This window comes from Phyllostomus hastatus, unplaced genomic scaffold (assembly GCF_019186645.2).
Source record: "Phyllostomus hastatus isolate PE091 unplaced genomic scaffold, TTU_PhHast_1.1 phas_contig_348, whole genome shotgun sequence".
Lineage (NCBI taxonomy): Eukaryota > Metazoa > Chordata > Mammalia > Chiroptera > Phyllostomidae > Phyllostomus > Phyllostomus hastatus.
The window spans coordinates 8,123,149-8,137,841 of record NW_025333860.1 but is presented as its reverse complement, the minus strand read 5'-3'; the positions used below and the strand labels follow the sequence as shown (position 1 = coordinate 8,137,841).

Sequence of the window (14,693 nt, the reverse complement as noted above, 5' to 3'; positions counted from 1 at the left end):
TACATTATCTAAATCAGGATTTCTCAGCCTCAGAAGAACTGATATTTTGGACCAGAAAATAATTCCTTGTGGGGACCTCCGGCCAAGATGGAGGCATAGGTAGACACACTGTGCCTCCTCGCACAACCAAGATAGGGACAACAATTTAGAAACAGAATAACAACCAGAACTGACAGAAAATTGAACTGTATAGAAGTCAGACAACCAAGGAATTAAAATAATCATGTTCATCCAGACCTGTAGGAGGGGCAGAGTCCGGCAGCGGGCAGAGAGGGGTTGCAGCACAAACAGTGGTGGGACCAGACATGTAAGGCATCCTGGGTGTGCAAGACCACAGCAGGCAGACCCTGGGCACACAGGCGACAACTGGCAGACCCTGGGCTCAGGGTGGCAACCGGCAGACCCAGCAAGGCAGCAATTGTGAAGTGAGGCACTGCACACAACCCAGGGTCCCAGCGCTGGGACATAGAGCCTCGGGGCACTGACTGAAAACACCTGTGGGGGTTGAGGCGCAGGGAAAGACTCCCAGCCTCACAGGAGAGGTCCTTGGAGAGACCCACGGGGACCTAGAACGTGCACAAGCCCACCCACACAGAAATTAGCACCAGAAAGGCCCAGTTTGCTTGGGGGAAGCGGCAAAAGGGACTGAAGTCCGACAGAGAGTGGAGCAAGCACCATAGTTCCCACTTGGACCCCGCCCCCACATACAGCGTCACAACCCAGCAACTGGGGTACCCCACCCTGGTGAACACCTAAGGCTCTACCCCTAATATGTAACAAGCACGACAAGACAAAAAAAAAATGGCCCAAACAGAAGAACAGATCAAAGCTCCACAGCAAACACAACTAAGCAACCAAGAGATAGCCAACCTATCAGATGCACAGTTCAAAGCACTGGTGATCACCATGCTCACAGAATTGGTTGATTTTGGTTGCAAATTAGATGAAAAAATGAAGGCTACACTAAGTGAAATAAAGGAAAATGCACACAGAACCAATAGTGATGGGAAGAAAACTGGGACTCAAATCAATGGAGTGGACCAGAAGGAACAAAGAAACAACCAAACAGAAAAGAATGAAGAAACAAGAATTCAAAAAAATGAGGAGAGGCTTAGGAACCTCCAGGACAACTTTAAACATTCCAACATCTGAATTATAGGGGTACCAGAAGGGGAAGAGGAAGAGCAACAAGTGGAAAAGTTATTTGAACAAATAATAAAGGAGAACTTCCCCAATTTGGCAAAGGAAACAGACTTCCAGGAAGTCCAGGAAGCTGAGAGCGTCCCAAAGAGGTTGGACCCAAGGAGGAACACACCAAGGCACATCATAATTACATTAGGCAAGGTAAAAATGAAGGAGAGAATCCTAGAAGCAGGAAGAGATAAAGGAGACAGTCACCTACAAAGAGTTCCCATCAGACTGTCAGCTGATTTCTCAAGAGACCTTGTAAACAAGAAGGGGCTGGAAAGAAGTATTCCAAGTCATGAAAGGCAAGGACCTACATCCAAGATTGCTCTATTCAGCAAAGCTTTCATTTAGAATGGAAGGGCAAATAAAGTGCTTCTCAGATAAGGTCAAGTTAAAGGAGTTCATCATCACCAAGCCCTTATTTTATGAAATGTTAAAAGGACTTATTTAAGAAAAAGAAGATAAACAACATGTATAATAAAATGACAGCAAATTCACAATAATTAACAACCAAACCTAAAACAAAAACAAAAACAAAAACAAAAACAAACTAAGCAAACAACTAGAACAGGAACAGAACCACAGAAATGGGGATCATATGGAGGGTTATCAACAGGGGAGTGGGAGGAGAAGAGAGGGGGGAAAAGGTACAGAATAAGTAGCATAGATGGTAAGTAGAAAATAGGGAGGGCAAGAATAGTATGGGAAATGTAGAAGCTAAAGAATTTATGACACATGGACATGAACTAAAGGGGGGAATGTGGGTTGGAGAGGGTTTGCAGGGTAGAGAGGAATGAAGAGGAGTAATGGGACAACTGTAATAGCATAATCAATAAAATATATTTTTTAAAAATTGTTATGGGAAGATGTCTTGTGCTTTACAGGTTATTTAGCAGAATCCCTGGTGTCTACCCACTAAATCTCCCAGCTGTGTCAATCAAAAATGTCTCTAGTCATTACCAAATGTCTGCTCAGGGGCAAAATCACTCCCAGGTGAGAATCACTGATCTAAGCTTACAACTTCACTATCATCTATACATATACATATACTATATACATATACTGCTAACTCTCAAATCTTTATCTTTAGCCCATAGCTCTCTCCTGAACTCCTGACACATTCCAATCAATTGTTGACTAACAGTTTTTGGACATCAAATTGAACGTAAACCTTAATTAATCACTGTTTTTCTAAAATTTATTCCTTTTTTCCTGTCTGCTCCATCTTAATGAATGTCACAACTAAATACACAGTCACCACTCCAGAAATCCAGGAATAATCCTAAAGACCTCTTTCTCACTGATACTCAATGAATTACTAAACACTGTTCATTCAATATCTTTAATACCTCTCAATTAGTGCCTTACTCTTCATTTCTAGCTGCCACAGACTTAAATCAGGGCTTATCACATCTCACCTGGATCACTGTAACAGCACCCTATCTTCCCTACTGCCCATATAGTTCTATTACCTTTCCTCTACAATGTTACCAAAGTGATCTTCCTAGAATGCAAGACTGAGTGTCACTCCCTTCCCTAAAGTCCATGACAGCTTCTCGTAGCCTCTGAATTACACTCAGCTCAAATACGAACAAGATGGCATTTATGACAGGACCCTCACCTACCTTTCTGGTCCTAGTTTTACTCTTGAAAGTAACCCACAGAGACTCTTCACTTCTGCCATGCCAAACTTGCATTCTGAAAGCTTTTAACACATGATAGTTCCTCTGCCTGGACTATCTTCTTCACTTTCAATCCCCTTCATACAACAAACTGATAGCTCATCCATTTTTCAAAACTTGAATAAAAAATCATGTCCTCCAAGAAGCCTTCTCTAAGTTCCCAGTTTGATTTAGAGTCACCATCTCTAGGTTCACAAAGAATCATACTTAACTTCTATTCCAGCATTTACTTATGCTTATGATCATCAGCTGGTGTGTCTTGCTACAAGCTCCTGAGAGCAGAAATCAAATACTGAGTCTGTTCAAATACACCATAAAGCTTTGGGTAACGCTCTTCCTGTGGACAATGTGGCATTCAATGTCAAGATTATGACTGTCAACCTCCTGATTAATATGGCAGCATAGGCAGACATGGCTCCCCTCTTCATACAACCACATAAAAATTACAACTAAAATATAAAACAACCATCACTCAGAACCATCAGAAAAATAATTTGAATAGAATTCGAAATTATGGAATTAAAGAAACCACATCTATCCAGTCTGGTAGGAGTGGCACAGACGCAGAACAGGCTGGTCTCTCACCCATGTGTGGTGAATAAAAATTCGGAAGGGATATCTCAGAAGCAAGGAGTCTCAGCCTACACCAGGCCACCCAGCCCTGGGTTTGAGTGCCAAGAAGATAAGTCACAACTTCTGGCTGCAAAGACCAGTGGGGATTGAGTCCATGGAAGAAACTTCTGGAGCCCTAAGCAGTTCCTCATAAAGAACTAACTCACACAGAAACCCACCTAATCAGACTCACTTCCTCTGAGCTCCAGCACCAGGTGGCACCTTCAAAAGCACCAGTGGCATACTGGGAGAAAATGAAGTATCTGGTATCAGGGCGAGGCAGAGGCCATTGTCCCTTTTCTGAGCTCTCTCCCTGCAGAGCCATGGAGCCAGCAGGGTGATGCCATATTTGAGACTCCATCAACCTGGCTAACACTGCATGACCCACCTTGAAGATCCCCAGAGACTCTGTCCCACCCAAGCTGCTTTTTTATATAAATGGCTGGTCTTGGCTCATGCTAAACAACTTCCTAAATCCTATCAAGCAAGCAAGAGCTGGTTTCAGTGAGCTCCAGGCCCTGCACTAGCAGCAGGCAGATTAGTTTCACTGCTTGGCTTCACATGGGAATCTCCAAGCTCAGCACAAATAGCAGCCATCTCAGAATGTTTTATAGCTCAGGAAGGGCAGCCACTGGGGAAAACACAGGAGAGGGCTGACCTTGTTCTGCACCACCCAGGAAACCCCAGGGCTAGCACACCCAATGGACAGCTACAGACCACCTCAAAGCACAGCCACCCTGCCCTTGCACAGTTGATCCTCCATAGGGGGTAGAGGTTGGTGGTAAGTGATCACAGCCAATCCTTGCAGCTGACTGGCCTGGGTAAATCCCTCCCATTGATCTACCAACAGCAACCAAGCCTCAACTGCAAGAGGAGGGTATACTCAGCCCACACAAAAGATGCACCTCAAACACCCAGCTTGGGTGATAGAGGAGGCTGTGCCACTGGACCCTACAGGACACCTACTACATAAGCCACACTACCATTCATGGAGTCAAAGCAGCTCTGCCTAATACATAGAAACAAACACAGGGAGGCTGTCAAAAAAAGAAGACAAAAGAAACATGGTCCAAATGAAGGAACAGATCAAAACTCCAGAAAAAGAGCTAAACGAAATGGGGACAGCAATCTATCAGATGTAGAGTCAAAACACTGGTTGTAATGATGTTCGATGAACTTAGTGAGGACCTCAACAGTATGAAAAAGAAGGAGAAGCAATCAGAAATGAAGCATTCACTAATTGAAATAAAAAACAATTTACAAGGAAACAACTGTAAAGTGGATGAAGCCAATGATCAAATCAATGATTTGGAATATCAGGAGGCAAAAACAACCAATCAGAACAAAAAGAAGAAAACAATCCAAAAAAATGAGGACAGTATAAGCAGACTCTGGGACAACTTCAAGAGGTCCAACATTCTCATCTTACGGGTGCCAGAAGCAGGAGAGGAAGAGGAAGAAATTAGAATTCTATTTGAAAAAATAATGAAAGAAAACTTCCCTAATTTGGTGAAGGAAACAGACATGCAAGTCCAGGAAGCACAGAGAGCCCCAAACAAGTTGGACCCAAAGAAAAACACACCAAGACACATCACAAGTAAATTGTCAAAGATAAATGATAAGGAGAGAATCTTAAAAGCAGCAAGAGAAAAGCAGAGTGTTACCTACAAAGAAGTTACCAGAAGACTACCAGCTGATTTCTCAAAAGAAACTCTGCAGGCAAGAAGAGGCTGGCAAGAAGTATTCAAAGTGATGGAAAGCAAGGACCTACAATCATCCAGCAAAGCTATCATTTAGAGTGGAAGAACAGATAAAGTGCTTCCCGGACAAAGAATTCATCCTCACCAAGCCATTATTACATGAAATGCTAAAGGGACTTATCTCAGAAAAATAAGATCAAAAATATGAACATTAACATGGCAAACTCACAACTACCAACAACTAAATCTAAAAAAAATAAATAAATAAGCAAACAACCAGAATAGGAACAGAATCACAGAAATGAAGATCATATAGAGGGTTATCAGTAGGGAGTGGGAGGGGGGAGGATGGGGGAAAAGGCACAGGGAATAAGAAGTATAAATGGTAGGTAAAAATAGACAGGGGATGTTAAGAGTAGTGTAGGAAAGGAAGAAGCCAAAGAACTTATATGTATGACCCATGGACATGAACTAAGGAGGGTAGGATTGCTGGAGGTAAGGGGTATATCAGGTGGAGGGGGACCAAGTGAAGAAAAACTGGGACAACTGTTAATAACATAATCAATAAAACATACTTTAAGAAAAAAAAAGAACCTGTCAGAGATGTTCATCCTGCCCACGTGCCTCGGCTGCGGTTTGTTCCCCAGCTGGGAAGCATACAGGAGGCAGCCAATCAATGTTTCTCTTTCACATTGATATCACTCTACGTTTTTTCTCCCTTCCTTCCCTTCTCTCTTAAAAAAAAATAAATAAATAAAGTTCATCTGTGCAATGTGGCTGGTGACAGCAAAAATGACCCACCAATGGAAAGAGCTGGCTTCATAGCTCAGACTATTATCCTGAACCACCCAGGCCAAATCAGTACTGGACACACACCTGTGCTGGATTGTCACACAGCTCATATTGCTTGAGAGCTTGCTGAACTGAAGGAAAAGATTTATTGTCATTCTGGAAAAAAGCTGCAAGATAGCCCAAAGTTTCTGAAATCTGGTGACACTTCCATTGTTGACACGGTTCCTGGTGTGTTCCTGGTGTGTTCAGGTGAACCCAGGTGTGTTCAGAGCTTCTCTGACTATCCTCCTCTGGGCTGTTTTGCTGTTGCTGACATGAGACAGATAGTTGCTGTGGGTATCATCAATGCAGTGGACAAGAAGGCAGCCAGAGCTGGCAAAGTCACCAACTCTGCCCCCAGAAAGCTCAGAAGACTAAATGAATATTTAGTGCTAGCTAGTTAAGTTGTAAGAAATTTTTAAAAGATGTTTTATTTGAATGTGCATGTGTGTGTGTGTGTGTGCGTGTGTCCTTTCTCAGCCACAGAATCTGTGAGAAACATATACTTCTAAGAAGCCCCAGATGTTCTTCCAATGACTACAGTGTCTATTCATATATCCAAATAGTGCCATTTACACTCAGGTCCTCCTGATAACTAAGACATCTCAATTTTTATTTACTATTCTTGCCCAAATCAGACAATAAGAGCATTCTTGCTTATTGTGATGCTTCTCAGTCAGGTATTCAATATGCAGTAACAACTTGGGCAGTTATTTGTTTGAATAAGAAAGTGGCTTACAGATGTATCTATCTTTATCTCTTATAACTATCAATTAAAACTTGGACCTTATAATCCCTACAATACACTATACTTAAAACTGATGAGTATTATATGTCTTCCACAAACCCCAGTCATAAAGAAGCCAAATTTGGAGATCTAGACTTTGACACTCAACTTCCTGCTTCCATCCTCACATATCAGAAGCCCCACATGCATCACCCTCTTAGCCTCACTCCTCTCATATCAGCCACCACTGGGCTACCAGCTCCATCTGGGCTTTGATCAATGTCATAGAGGAGCTACCTGGCCATACCTTACTTCAGGCCTATGCACTATGTGCTTCTCACTTCCCACCCCAAAACTTCCATGTTGCTGCCAAAGTTGGGACATCACCAGACGCCATAGGACTCTGCCAGGAATCACTCATACAAAACTCAGAGTTAATACAGCCGGAGGCAGGACTTTGGTCGATGGACGATGAATACCATTAGATAAAATCTTCCCATTTTCTCCCAGATAGACTCTCCTGAGATGGAATTTATATAGCCCCATGCAGTCAAGCAATCTGTCACATTTAGCAGACAGCTTGACAACACATTTTCATATTGGCCCACTCTCCTTTTCTCCTCCCTCAGTCTGGTTTTGTACTCCCTAATACATTCATTAACAATGCACAGGGCTCTGCTTTCTCAGTAACCCAGTTTAAGACATTCCGCCACTTCAAAAAAAGTATGTGGTTTGTATATTACAAGGGAAATCCCAAAGCCCATTAAAATGCAGGCTGTTATTTCTGCTTTCTTTTCCTTAATTGAAAGACCTCAGAGATAGCAGAATAAAATCAAAACCTTACTGTCACTGCTTTCTCACTCACCACTTCTCCTAACCCATTACAAATACCAATTTCCAAAATAAATAGCCTCAAATTAGATCTTCCTATTAGCATCCATGTACTGTTTTAGCTTGGCAATGAGAATGGTCTGAAGAAAGAATGCTGAGCTACTAATTCTCTTTCTCCAGGCTGTTCATAGTCCTAGAGCTGTCTTTTCCACCAGGGCTCAAATTCAGGCCCCACAAGACTCTACCTGTTATAAGAAGGAAGAGCAATGCTCAGCATTTCAAAGGTATGATATGAGGCAAGACTGGCACTGCCTATCACACTGAAATGTCAGCAATCATTTCACTTTATATAACATAACTCTCAAAAGTCAAATTATTTGCTATATAGTTCTTTCTTTTTCCAACATGGGAAAAAAGTAAAAAATGGAAAAAAGAAGTATAAGACAGTCACTCAGATATATCACTAAGATTAGCTGCTTAGATAGTGTCTTAAAACTGTCTTATTTTTCATAAAAAATATATATATTATGTTTGCAAATTAAGTTACTCACATAACCAAAGCAGAAAATAAAGTATGCAGTAAACGTACAAGAAACTTAGCAGGAAGCTTGTTTATTTATTCAACTGGGATTTATTGCGTATCTCCTACATACCATGCATCAGGGAAACAAACCAAGAAAGACAGCCCCTGCTCTGTGGACCCTGTATCGTCTAACACAGGACATAGGGTAAAGCTCAACTGATAACTCAAAAACTCTATCCTTATAACTGCAATAAGGAGGAGACTGAGGAGCCAGAGAAGGTGTTGTGGAGGAAGAAACATTAAAACTGAGACCTGATGAGTAGTAATTAGTTGTGGGGAAGGGCTGGAAGACAGTAGAGGTGGAAGGCACTTCAAGCAGAGAAAATAAAATACATGAGGGTCCTGAGTCAGCACAGAGCATGGCATTTTTGAGGAACAGAGGCCTCTGTAACTGGTGTTCATTGAGTAACGAGGCAGATTTGTTGGAATTTAGGCTGTAAAAGTACATAGAAGGAAAAGACCAGATTGATCATACAGCTTATAACACTGGTAATGTTAGAAATTATAATACTGGTAATGATAACATTAAGGATTTAAAAAATAATAACTTAGATCACTTGCCATGATATGAAAATGTAATTTTAGGATATAATTCATAAAAATTTGTAGCTAGTGAAGTTTCCAAACTGAAAATTAGAGATGGTTTATAGTTATCACTTACAGCTAAGTTTACTAAGTCCCACTGAAACACCACTATTCTATTTTCTCCCAATTCTGTAATGATTTCTGTTTTAAAGCATAGATTGATTCACTGGGTCAATACTGTAAATAATATTGAAGAAACTCTGTACTGTTATGTTTGGTAGTGGTATTATTGCCAGAGCAAATTTATCCCATCCTTTTTTTTTCAACTTTTTCATTGTGGTAAAATATACAAACATAAAATTTATCATCTCAAGCACTTTTAAGTGTCTAGTTCAATGGTATTATGTATTTTCATAATGGAATCCAACCATCACCACCATCTACCTCTGTAACTCGTTTCATTTTGTAAAACTGAAACTCCACACCTATTATACAGTAACTTCCCATTTCTCCCTTCCCCCATTCCTGGAAAGCACCATTCTAGTTCCTGTCTCTGTGAGGTTGACTAAACACCTCATATAAGAGGAATCATAAGTATTTCTCTTACTGTGACTAGCTTATTTCAGGTAGTATAATGTCATCTTGGGTCATTCATGTTGCAGGATATGTCAGGATTTCCTTTCAAGGCTGAATAATATTACGTTGTATGTATATACCACACCTATTTATCTATTCATCTATTGATAGACACTTGCGTAGCTTCCACAATATAGCTATGGTGAATAATGCTGTTACGAACATCAGTATACAAAATCTATCCAATTTTGATAAGCAAGATTTCATTTCAATCCATTACTCTGTATGGATGCATACCAAACACACAAAACTAGAGCAGAAATCCAAAAGAAAATGAAAAAGATGCCTTATTTCATTGGGTTTTTTCTGGGGGTTGGGGTGATAGAGGGGGTAGTATGTCTAATTTCTCCTCTTTCCAGTTAGCCTCACAAGTTTGAGATCATAATTTTTCACTATGATAGTATCAATATTAATGGCCTCTTTCTTTTTCCCATAGGGTTCCCAACTCATGAATGAATATTCCCCACATCTTCCATGTTCAAAACTCATTTGACAGGCTGCTTTCACCAAACTACTTTCTTTTTGAAATGCTTTACTTTCTGTTAACCTTAAAAAAAGTAGCATATGTTTTGTTAAAGTATCCCCAAAAGGATTCTAAAGTACCTAGTATATGTATTAAAGTAACTATGAATCAACAACAATAAGGCCTATTTTAAAAAGCAAAAATTTTGCAAGGCACATAAATAAAAACAGTGTATTACAAATAAAATTGCAAGCTAAACCTCCTACTACCTAACAATAGTAAGTTCTTTTATTTTTCTCATCTGAGAGAAGAAATGGAAATGTGCTGATAATTTTGAGAAACATTAAAAATCACCAAAATGTTAAGAAATACGGGGAGAAAAGGTTTCTGTTTGTTTGTTTTTTCTTTTTAACCAGGAACTAGACTGGAAAAAAGAAATATTAAGTACAAACAGCCTTAACAAATATGGTCCCATTACAAATGTACTTTACTACTAATCTAACATCCTAAGGACAGCCCTTTGATACAAGTCAAATGTGAAAGAGGTATAAGAGACCACCAATCTTGTCTTGCGGCAGATGTTAATCATAAACACAAAGATGCATGGCCCATTTGACACACATACAGATACACCTGGCCAACATTATTTGATGCCATCCTGTGAAAGAAAGCCAAAATTAATAGACGGTAACTATTAAAATATACTTAGTTGTTCTGTAATTAAATAAGGCATCCTTCAATGAGTTTACTTGCTACAACCCCTGAGTTTGCATCAGAGCAAGTAAAACTCCAAACACAGCTGGCTGTTCTTCACTCAGGATTGTCAAAGGAAAAGGAAAAGGGTTTTACCACACTAACAAAGACATTTAGTTCAGGTCTATTCAATGACCTATGCAAGAAACATGAGCCAAGCAGAAAGATGGACGGACTTTTTTTGATAAAGTACAGTGATAGGAGTATTCATAGAACATAGACCTCATCTCTGAGATATTTCAGAGGTAAAAGCACCTAAAACCAGAGCAAACCAAACCAACTTTTCAATATCCCTTCAACCCATGATTATATTAGAAATAGCACCTTGTCTTAATATTCTAGGTATGAAAGGTCATAAAAATAATTCAGGAAAGCAGCAAAGAAAAAGTCATTCCTGTAACACAGTGATTATGCAACATATCCCAAAAACTTTGCAAAGATAATCAGAGGAACTGTAGTATCAGAGGAAACCCAAGGGGCCACAAGACAATGACCAGAAGAAGCAAATTATAAATCAGAAGCTTTGGGACCTACACTGCATTAGATTTTATCCATCCCAACAACTTCAATAGCACCCCTAATTCTAATCCCTGAAAGAAAACAGCAAGGTGACTTAAGAAATAAGTAGAGTTCACTCTCATTTTTTTTTTTTTTTTAAGATTTTATTTATTTCCCTTGGCTGGTGTGACTCAGTGGATTGAGCACTAGGCTGCGAAGCAGAGCATCGCTGGTTCGATTCCCAGTCAGGACACATGCCTGGGTTGCAGGCCAGGTTCCCCAGAGCGGGGAGCACAAGAGGCAACCACATGTTTCTCTCCTCCTCTTTCTCCTTCTCTTCCTCTCTGTCTAAAAATAAATAAGTAAAATCTTAAAAGAAAAAAGAAATGTTAAAAAAATTCCATTTATTTATTTTTAGAGAGAGGGGAAGGGAGGGAGAAAGTGAACGAGAGAAACATCAGTGTGTGGTTGCCTCTTGTGTGCTCCCTACTGGGGACCTGGCCCGAAACCCAGGCATATGCCCTGACTGGGAATCAAATAGGCAACTGTTTGGTTCACAGTCCAGCACTCAATCCATTGAGCCACACAAGCCAGGGCCACTCTCATTCTTTATGCATTTAAATTACCTTTAAGAAATTTTAGTCACTTCCTTGTAGTTCTTGCTGGAGATGAGTGCTACTATAAAAGGTCATTTGCCCAAGCTGATTTTCTACTTCTCTGTTTCATAAGCCCACACACAATTCCCAGACTTGAAAAATGCTTAATACCTAAGGACAGATATAATAGAATACTGTCATGAGTGCAAATTTCTATCCCCCAACAACAGAACAGACGAGTGGATCCTCCTAAAAAAAAAAGTCTCCCATTTAATCATTAATAAGCACTATGTTATCCTCAATGAAATTACGTAACATTTCAATTTTAGTAACCTGTCTCCACAAGCCTTAAAATTTTCCCACTCTATTAGCTAAGTACATTAAAAGACATCCTTTAGTAAAACTAAGTAGTAATGAATTCTTAAGTATTTTGAAAGTGATTTATCATCACAAAACTGTGAAAGAAAGCAGATTATTTCTACCAGTAAGAGGCATTTAAGAAAGCTGAGTGAAAATCCTTAACGTGGTCACAAAAAAGGATATTTACATTAGTGAAAGGCCGTGGCATATCTCCGTGTGCAATCACCACTGATTCACTTGCAATTTCAATTGAGAAACCTTCCCACTCAATAATTTCTAGCACTATAATTTGGCTATACTGTAATATGAAATTTGAATATCATGTTATTTGGAAAGTTAAAAAAGACAAATAACTGGTATTTGTTCTTTTTTCTTAAAAAAAAAAAGTATGTTCATGTTTAGATGACAGTTTCCCCAAATGCACATGGATTTTACTCTAACCTCCATTAGTTTCCCAAAGCAACTGGTCATTTGCTGTCATTACAATGTCAACCTGTTGAGGGTTTTGTATAATACTCTTTCTACAAACTGGCTAGACTTTCCATTACCAAAATTTTAAATAAAAACATATACACATCACTACTGTCATTTTTAAGCTTAGAGAAAGATTCTCACCTTAAGGAACTTAAAACTATTACAAACTTAAATTTCTCTCCAATTACTGAATTCACTTCTCTAGAATCAAATATTAAATTTTTCTTGGTAATCAAAGCTAAAATGTCATATAACTTCAGAAAGTGTGGTTTTTCTACAATCTTCCCTCCTCAAAAAAAAAAAAAGATATGAGAATGTGAATAAGCATATGACCTGCAAACCCTAACAAGAAATTCTAAAATAGACAAATTGACTAAAACTACATCACCATATGTGTGTAAGTAATGAGAAAGGGAGAGTCCTAAAGTCCCACTGCCCCTAAGAGCGTCCAGCTAAGTCCAAGAACAGAGGAACAAATACAAAACTGAGACTCCACTCACTGGACTATCTCCCCAAAATCTAAAATGCTGAAAACAAATCTTTCATAGTTTTTCTTTATTGTCAATTCAATATTTTCACATCACATTGTATATTCTGTAACAGAGGGTAAAAAAAGAGAAAATTAACATGATAAAATGTAGAAATGTCAAAATGATGCCAAGTAGTGTAATAGTGGCAGGTTTATCTAAGATTCAAAAAAAGAACTTATAAGTTGGGCTTTCAAGAGTCCATAATCTTTTAAGTGAATGTGTGAACAGCTCAGTTTATTTCTTGGGGGACTTAAAATCAGCTTGTCAACACACAAGGTATTCTTTTCAAGCTTTTCAGGGTTTCCAGTAGCTCATCTTTACCAGAAAGCTATGTAATGGCAGCCAATTTGCAAACATCAAATTTAAGATTACAGCTTCAGTAAAACAAAAAAGGAAATTAAAGCCCACATCAAACATTCATGTTGGCATGAACTGAACAGACTGCTGAAGAAAAGACTGGCAGCAGGGCTCCGCTGGCCACCACTCATGGGCTGCATGCACCCGTTTTCACATTACTTTAATCAAGAAATAGACATAATATGTCTATCATTTAACGCATGCAAATTCATTACTACTTTTTTGTGAAAGCTTGGCTCACGTCACATATGTGCAAACTATGTATGCATTCCACTGAAGGGACAAAGAAAAAAGAAATTAGAATAACTTAGCTTTTTAAGTTTATAGTTTGATGAAGCAAGAAAAGAACTAAGTGATAGCTTACAATATAAAACTGCTAAGGTCAATTTTATCATCACTAGATCATCAAGTTTCCTTCAAAAATTATTAAGTAGAATCCTTACTGTCTTATAAATAATTATTCAGAATTTAACACTGTAATTGACTCCAACAACTAAAACACAAACAAAAGCACCTTAAACAGCAGACAATGTCTATAACTAACTTCTAATGACAACAACAATAAAAAATACTTCTAATAGGTGCATAGATGACCCTATAAATAGTCTTCAATAAATGCAGTCATTCTGTTCTTCATACATGGAAAATAAAATCCCAATAAGAAACAAAAAGAAGTTATTCAATTTTATATTCATTATAAATAGAAATAAATTTTAATAAACTAATTTCACTTAAAACTATTTTTCAAGAAAAGTACTGCTTGTTCCAATTTTTCATTTCTTGATCATAGTGTTTTCTTGTTCTTAAAGCTCTATGTTTGATAGCTTTACGATAAAATATAATCATGAAAATAGTAAATATTAAAGATTTACTCAAAAACATTACTCTGTCCTAATAATGGCACTGAAAGCTGGGGAAAGAAACTAACGTTCCGAGGTTTTATTGGAGTTTTTTAAACACTTTAAGACAAATATGACAAAAATCTGATTAGAGAAAATAATTTTCATCTCTTCTAACACAAATATATACTTTCTTTCACATACTCTCACATATCCACACATTTAATATTAAAAAGACCATAGTGATGAGCTAACTTTTGATCACTTACTATGTGCCAGGTATTGTGTTAAATGCATTATACTTACAGCAATTTTGTAACTGAGTGATTACTCACAGCAACTGTTAACCCTATTTTACACTTGGAGGGCGTGGACGTTGAGGGACAAAGAAGTTAAAAATTCACTCAAAGCCACAGTCAGTGACAGAGCTGGAATTCAATCCAGGCAGTCTAGCTTCATATCTGATTTCAGAATTATTATATTATACTGCATAGACATGGCACATAAT

General features: G+C 38.6%; 1 protein-coding gene across 2 annotated transcripts in view; it reads right to left on the bottom strand.

Annotated features, from left to right (window-relative positions):
• The window catches only part of NUBPL (NUBP iron-sulfur cluster assembly factor, mitochondrial), a 269,067-nt gene that overhangs the window by 219,879 nt on the left and 34,495 nt on the right, over positions 1 to 14,693 (bottom strand). The gene's annotated exons all lie outside the window — the stretch shown is intronic.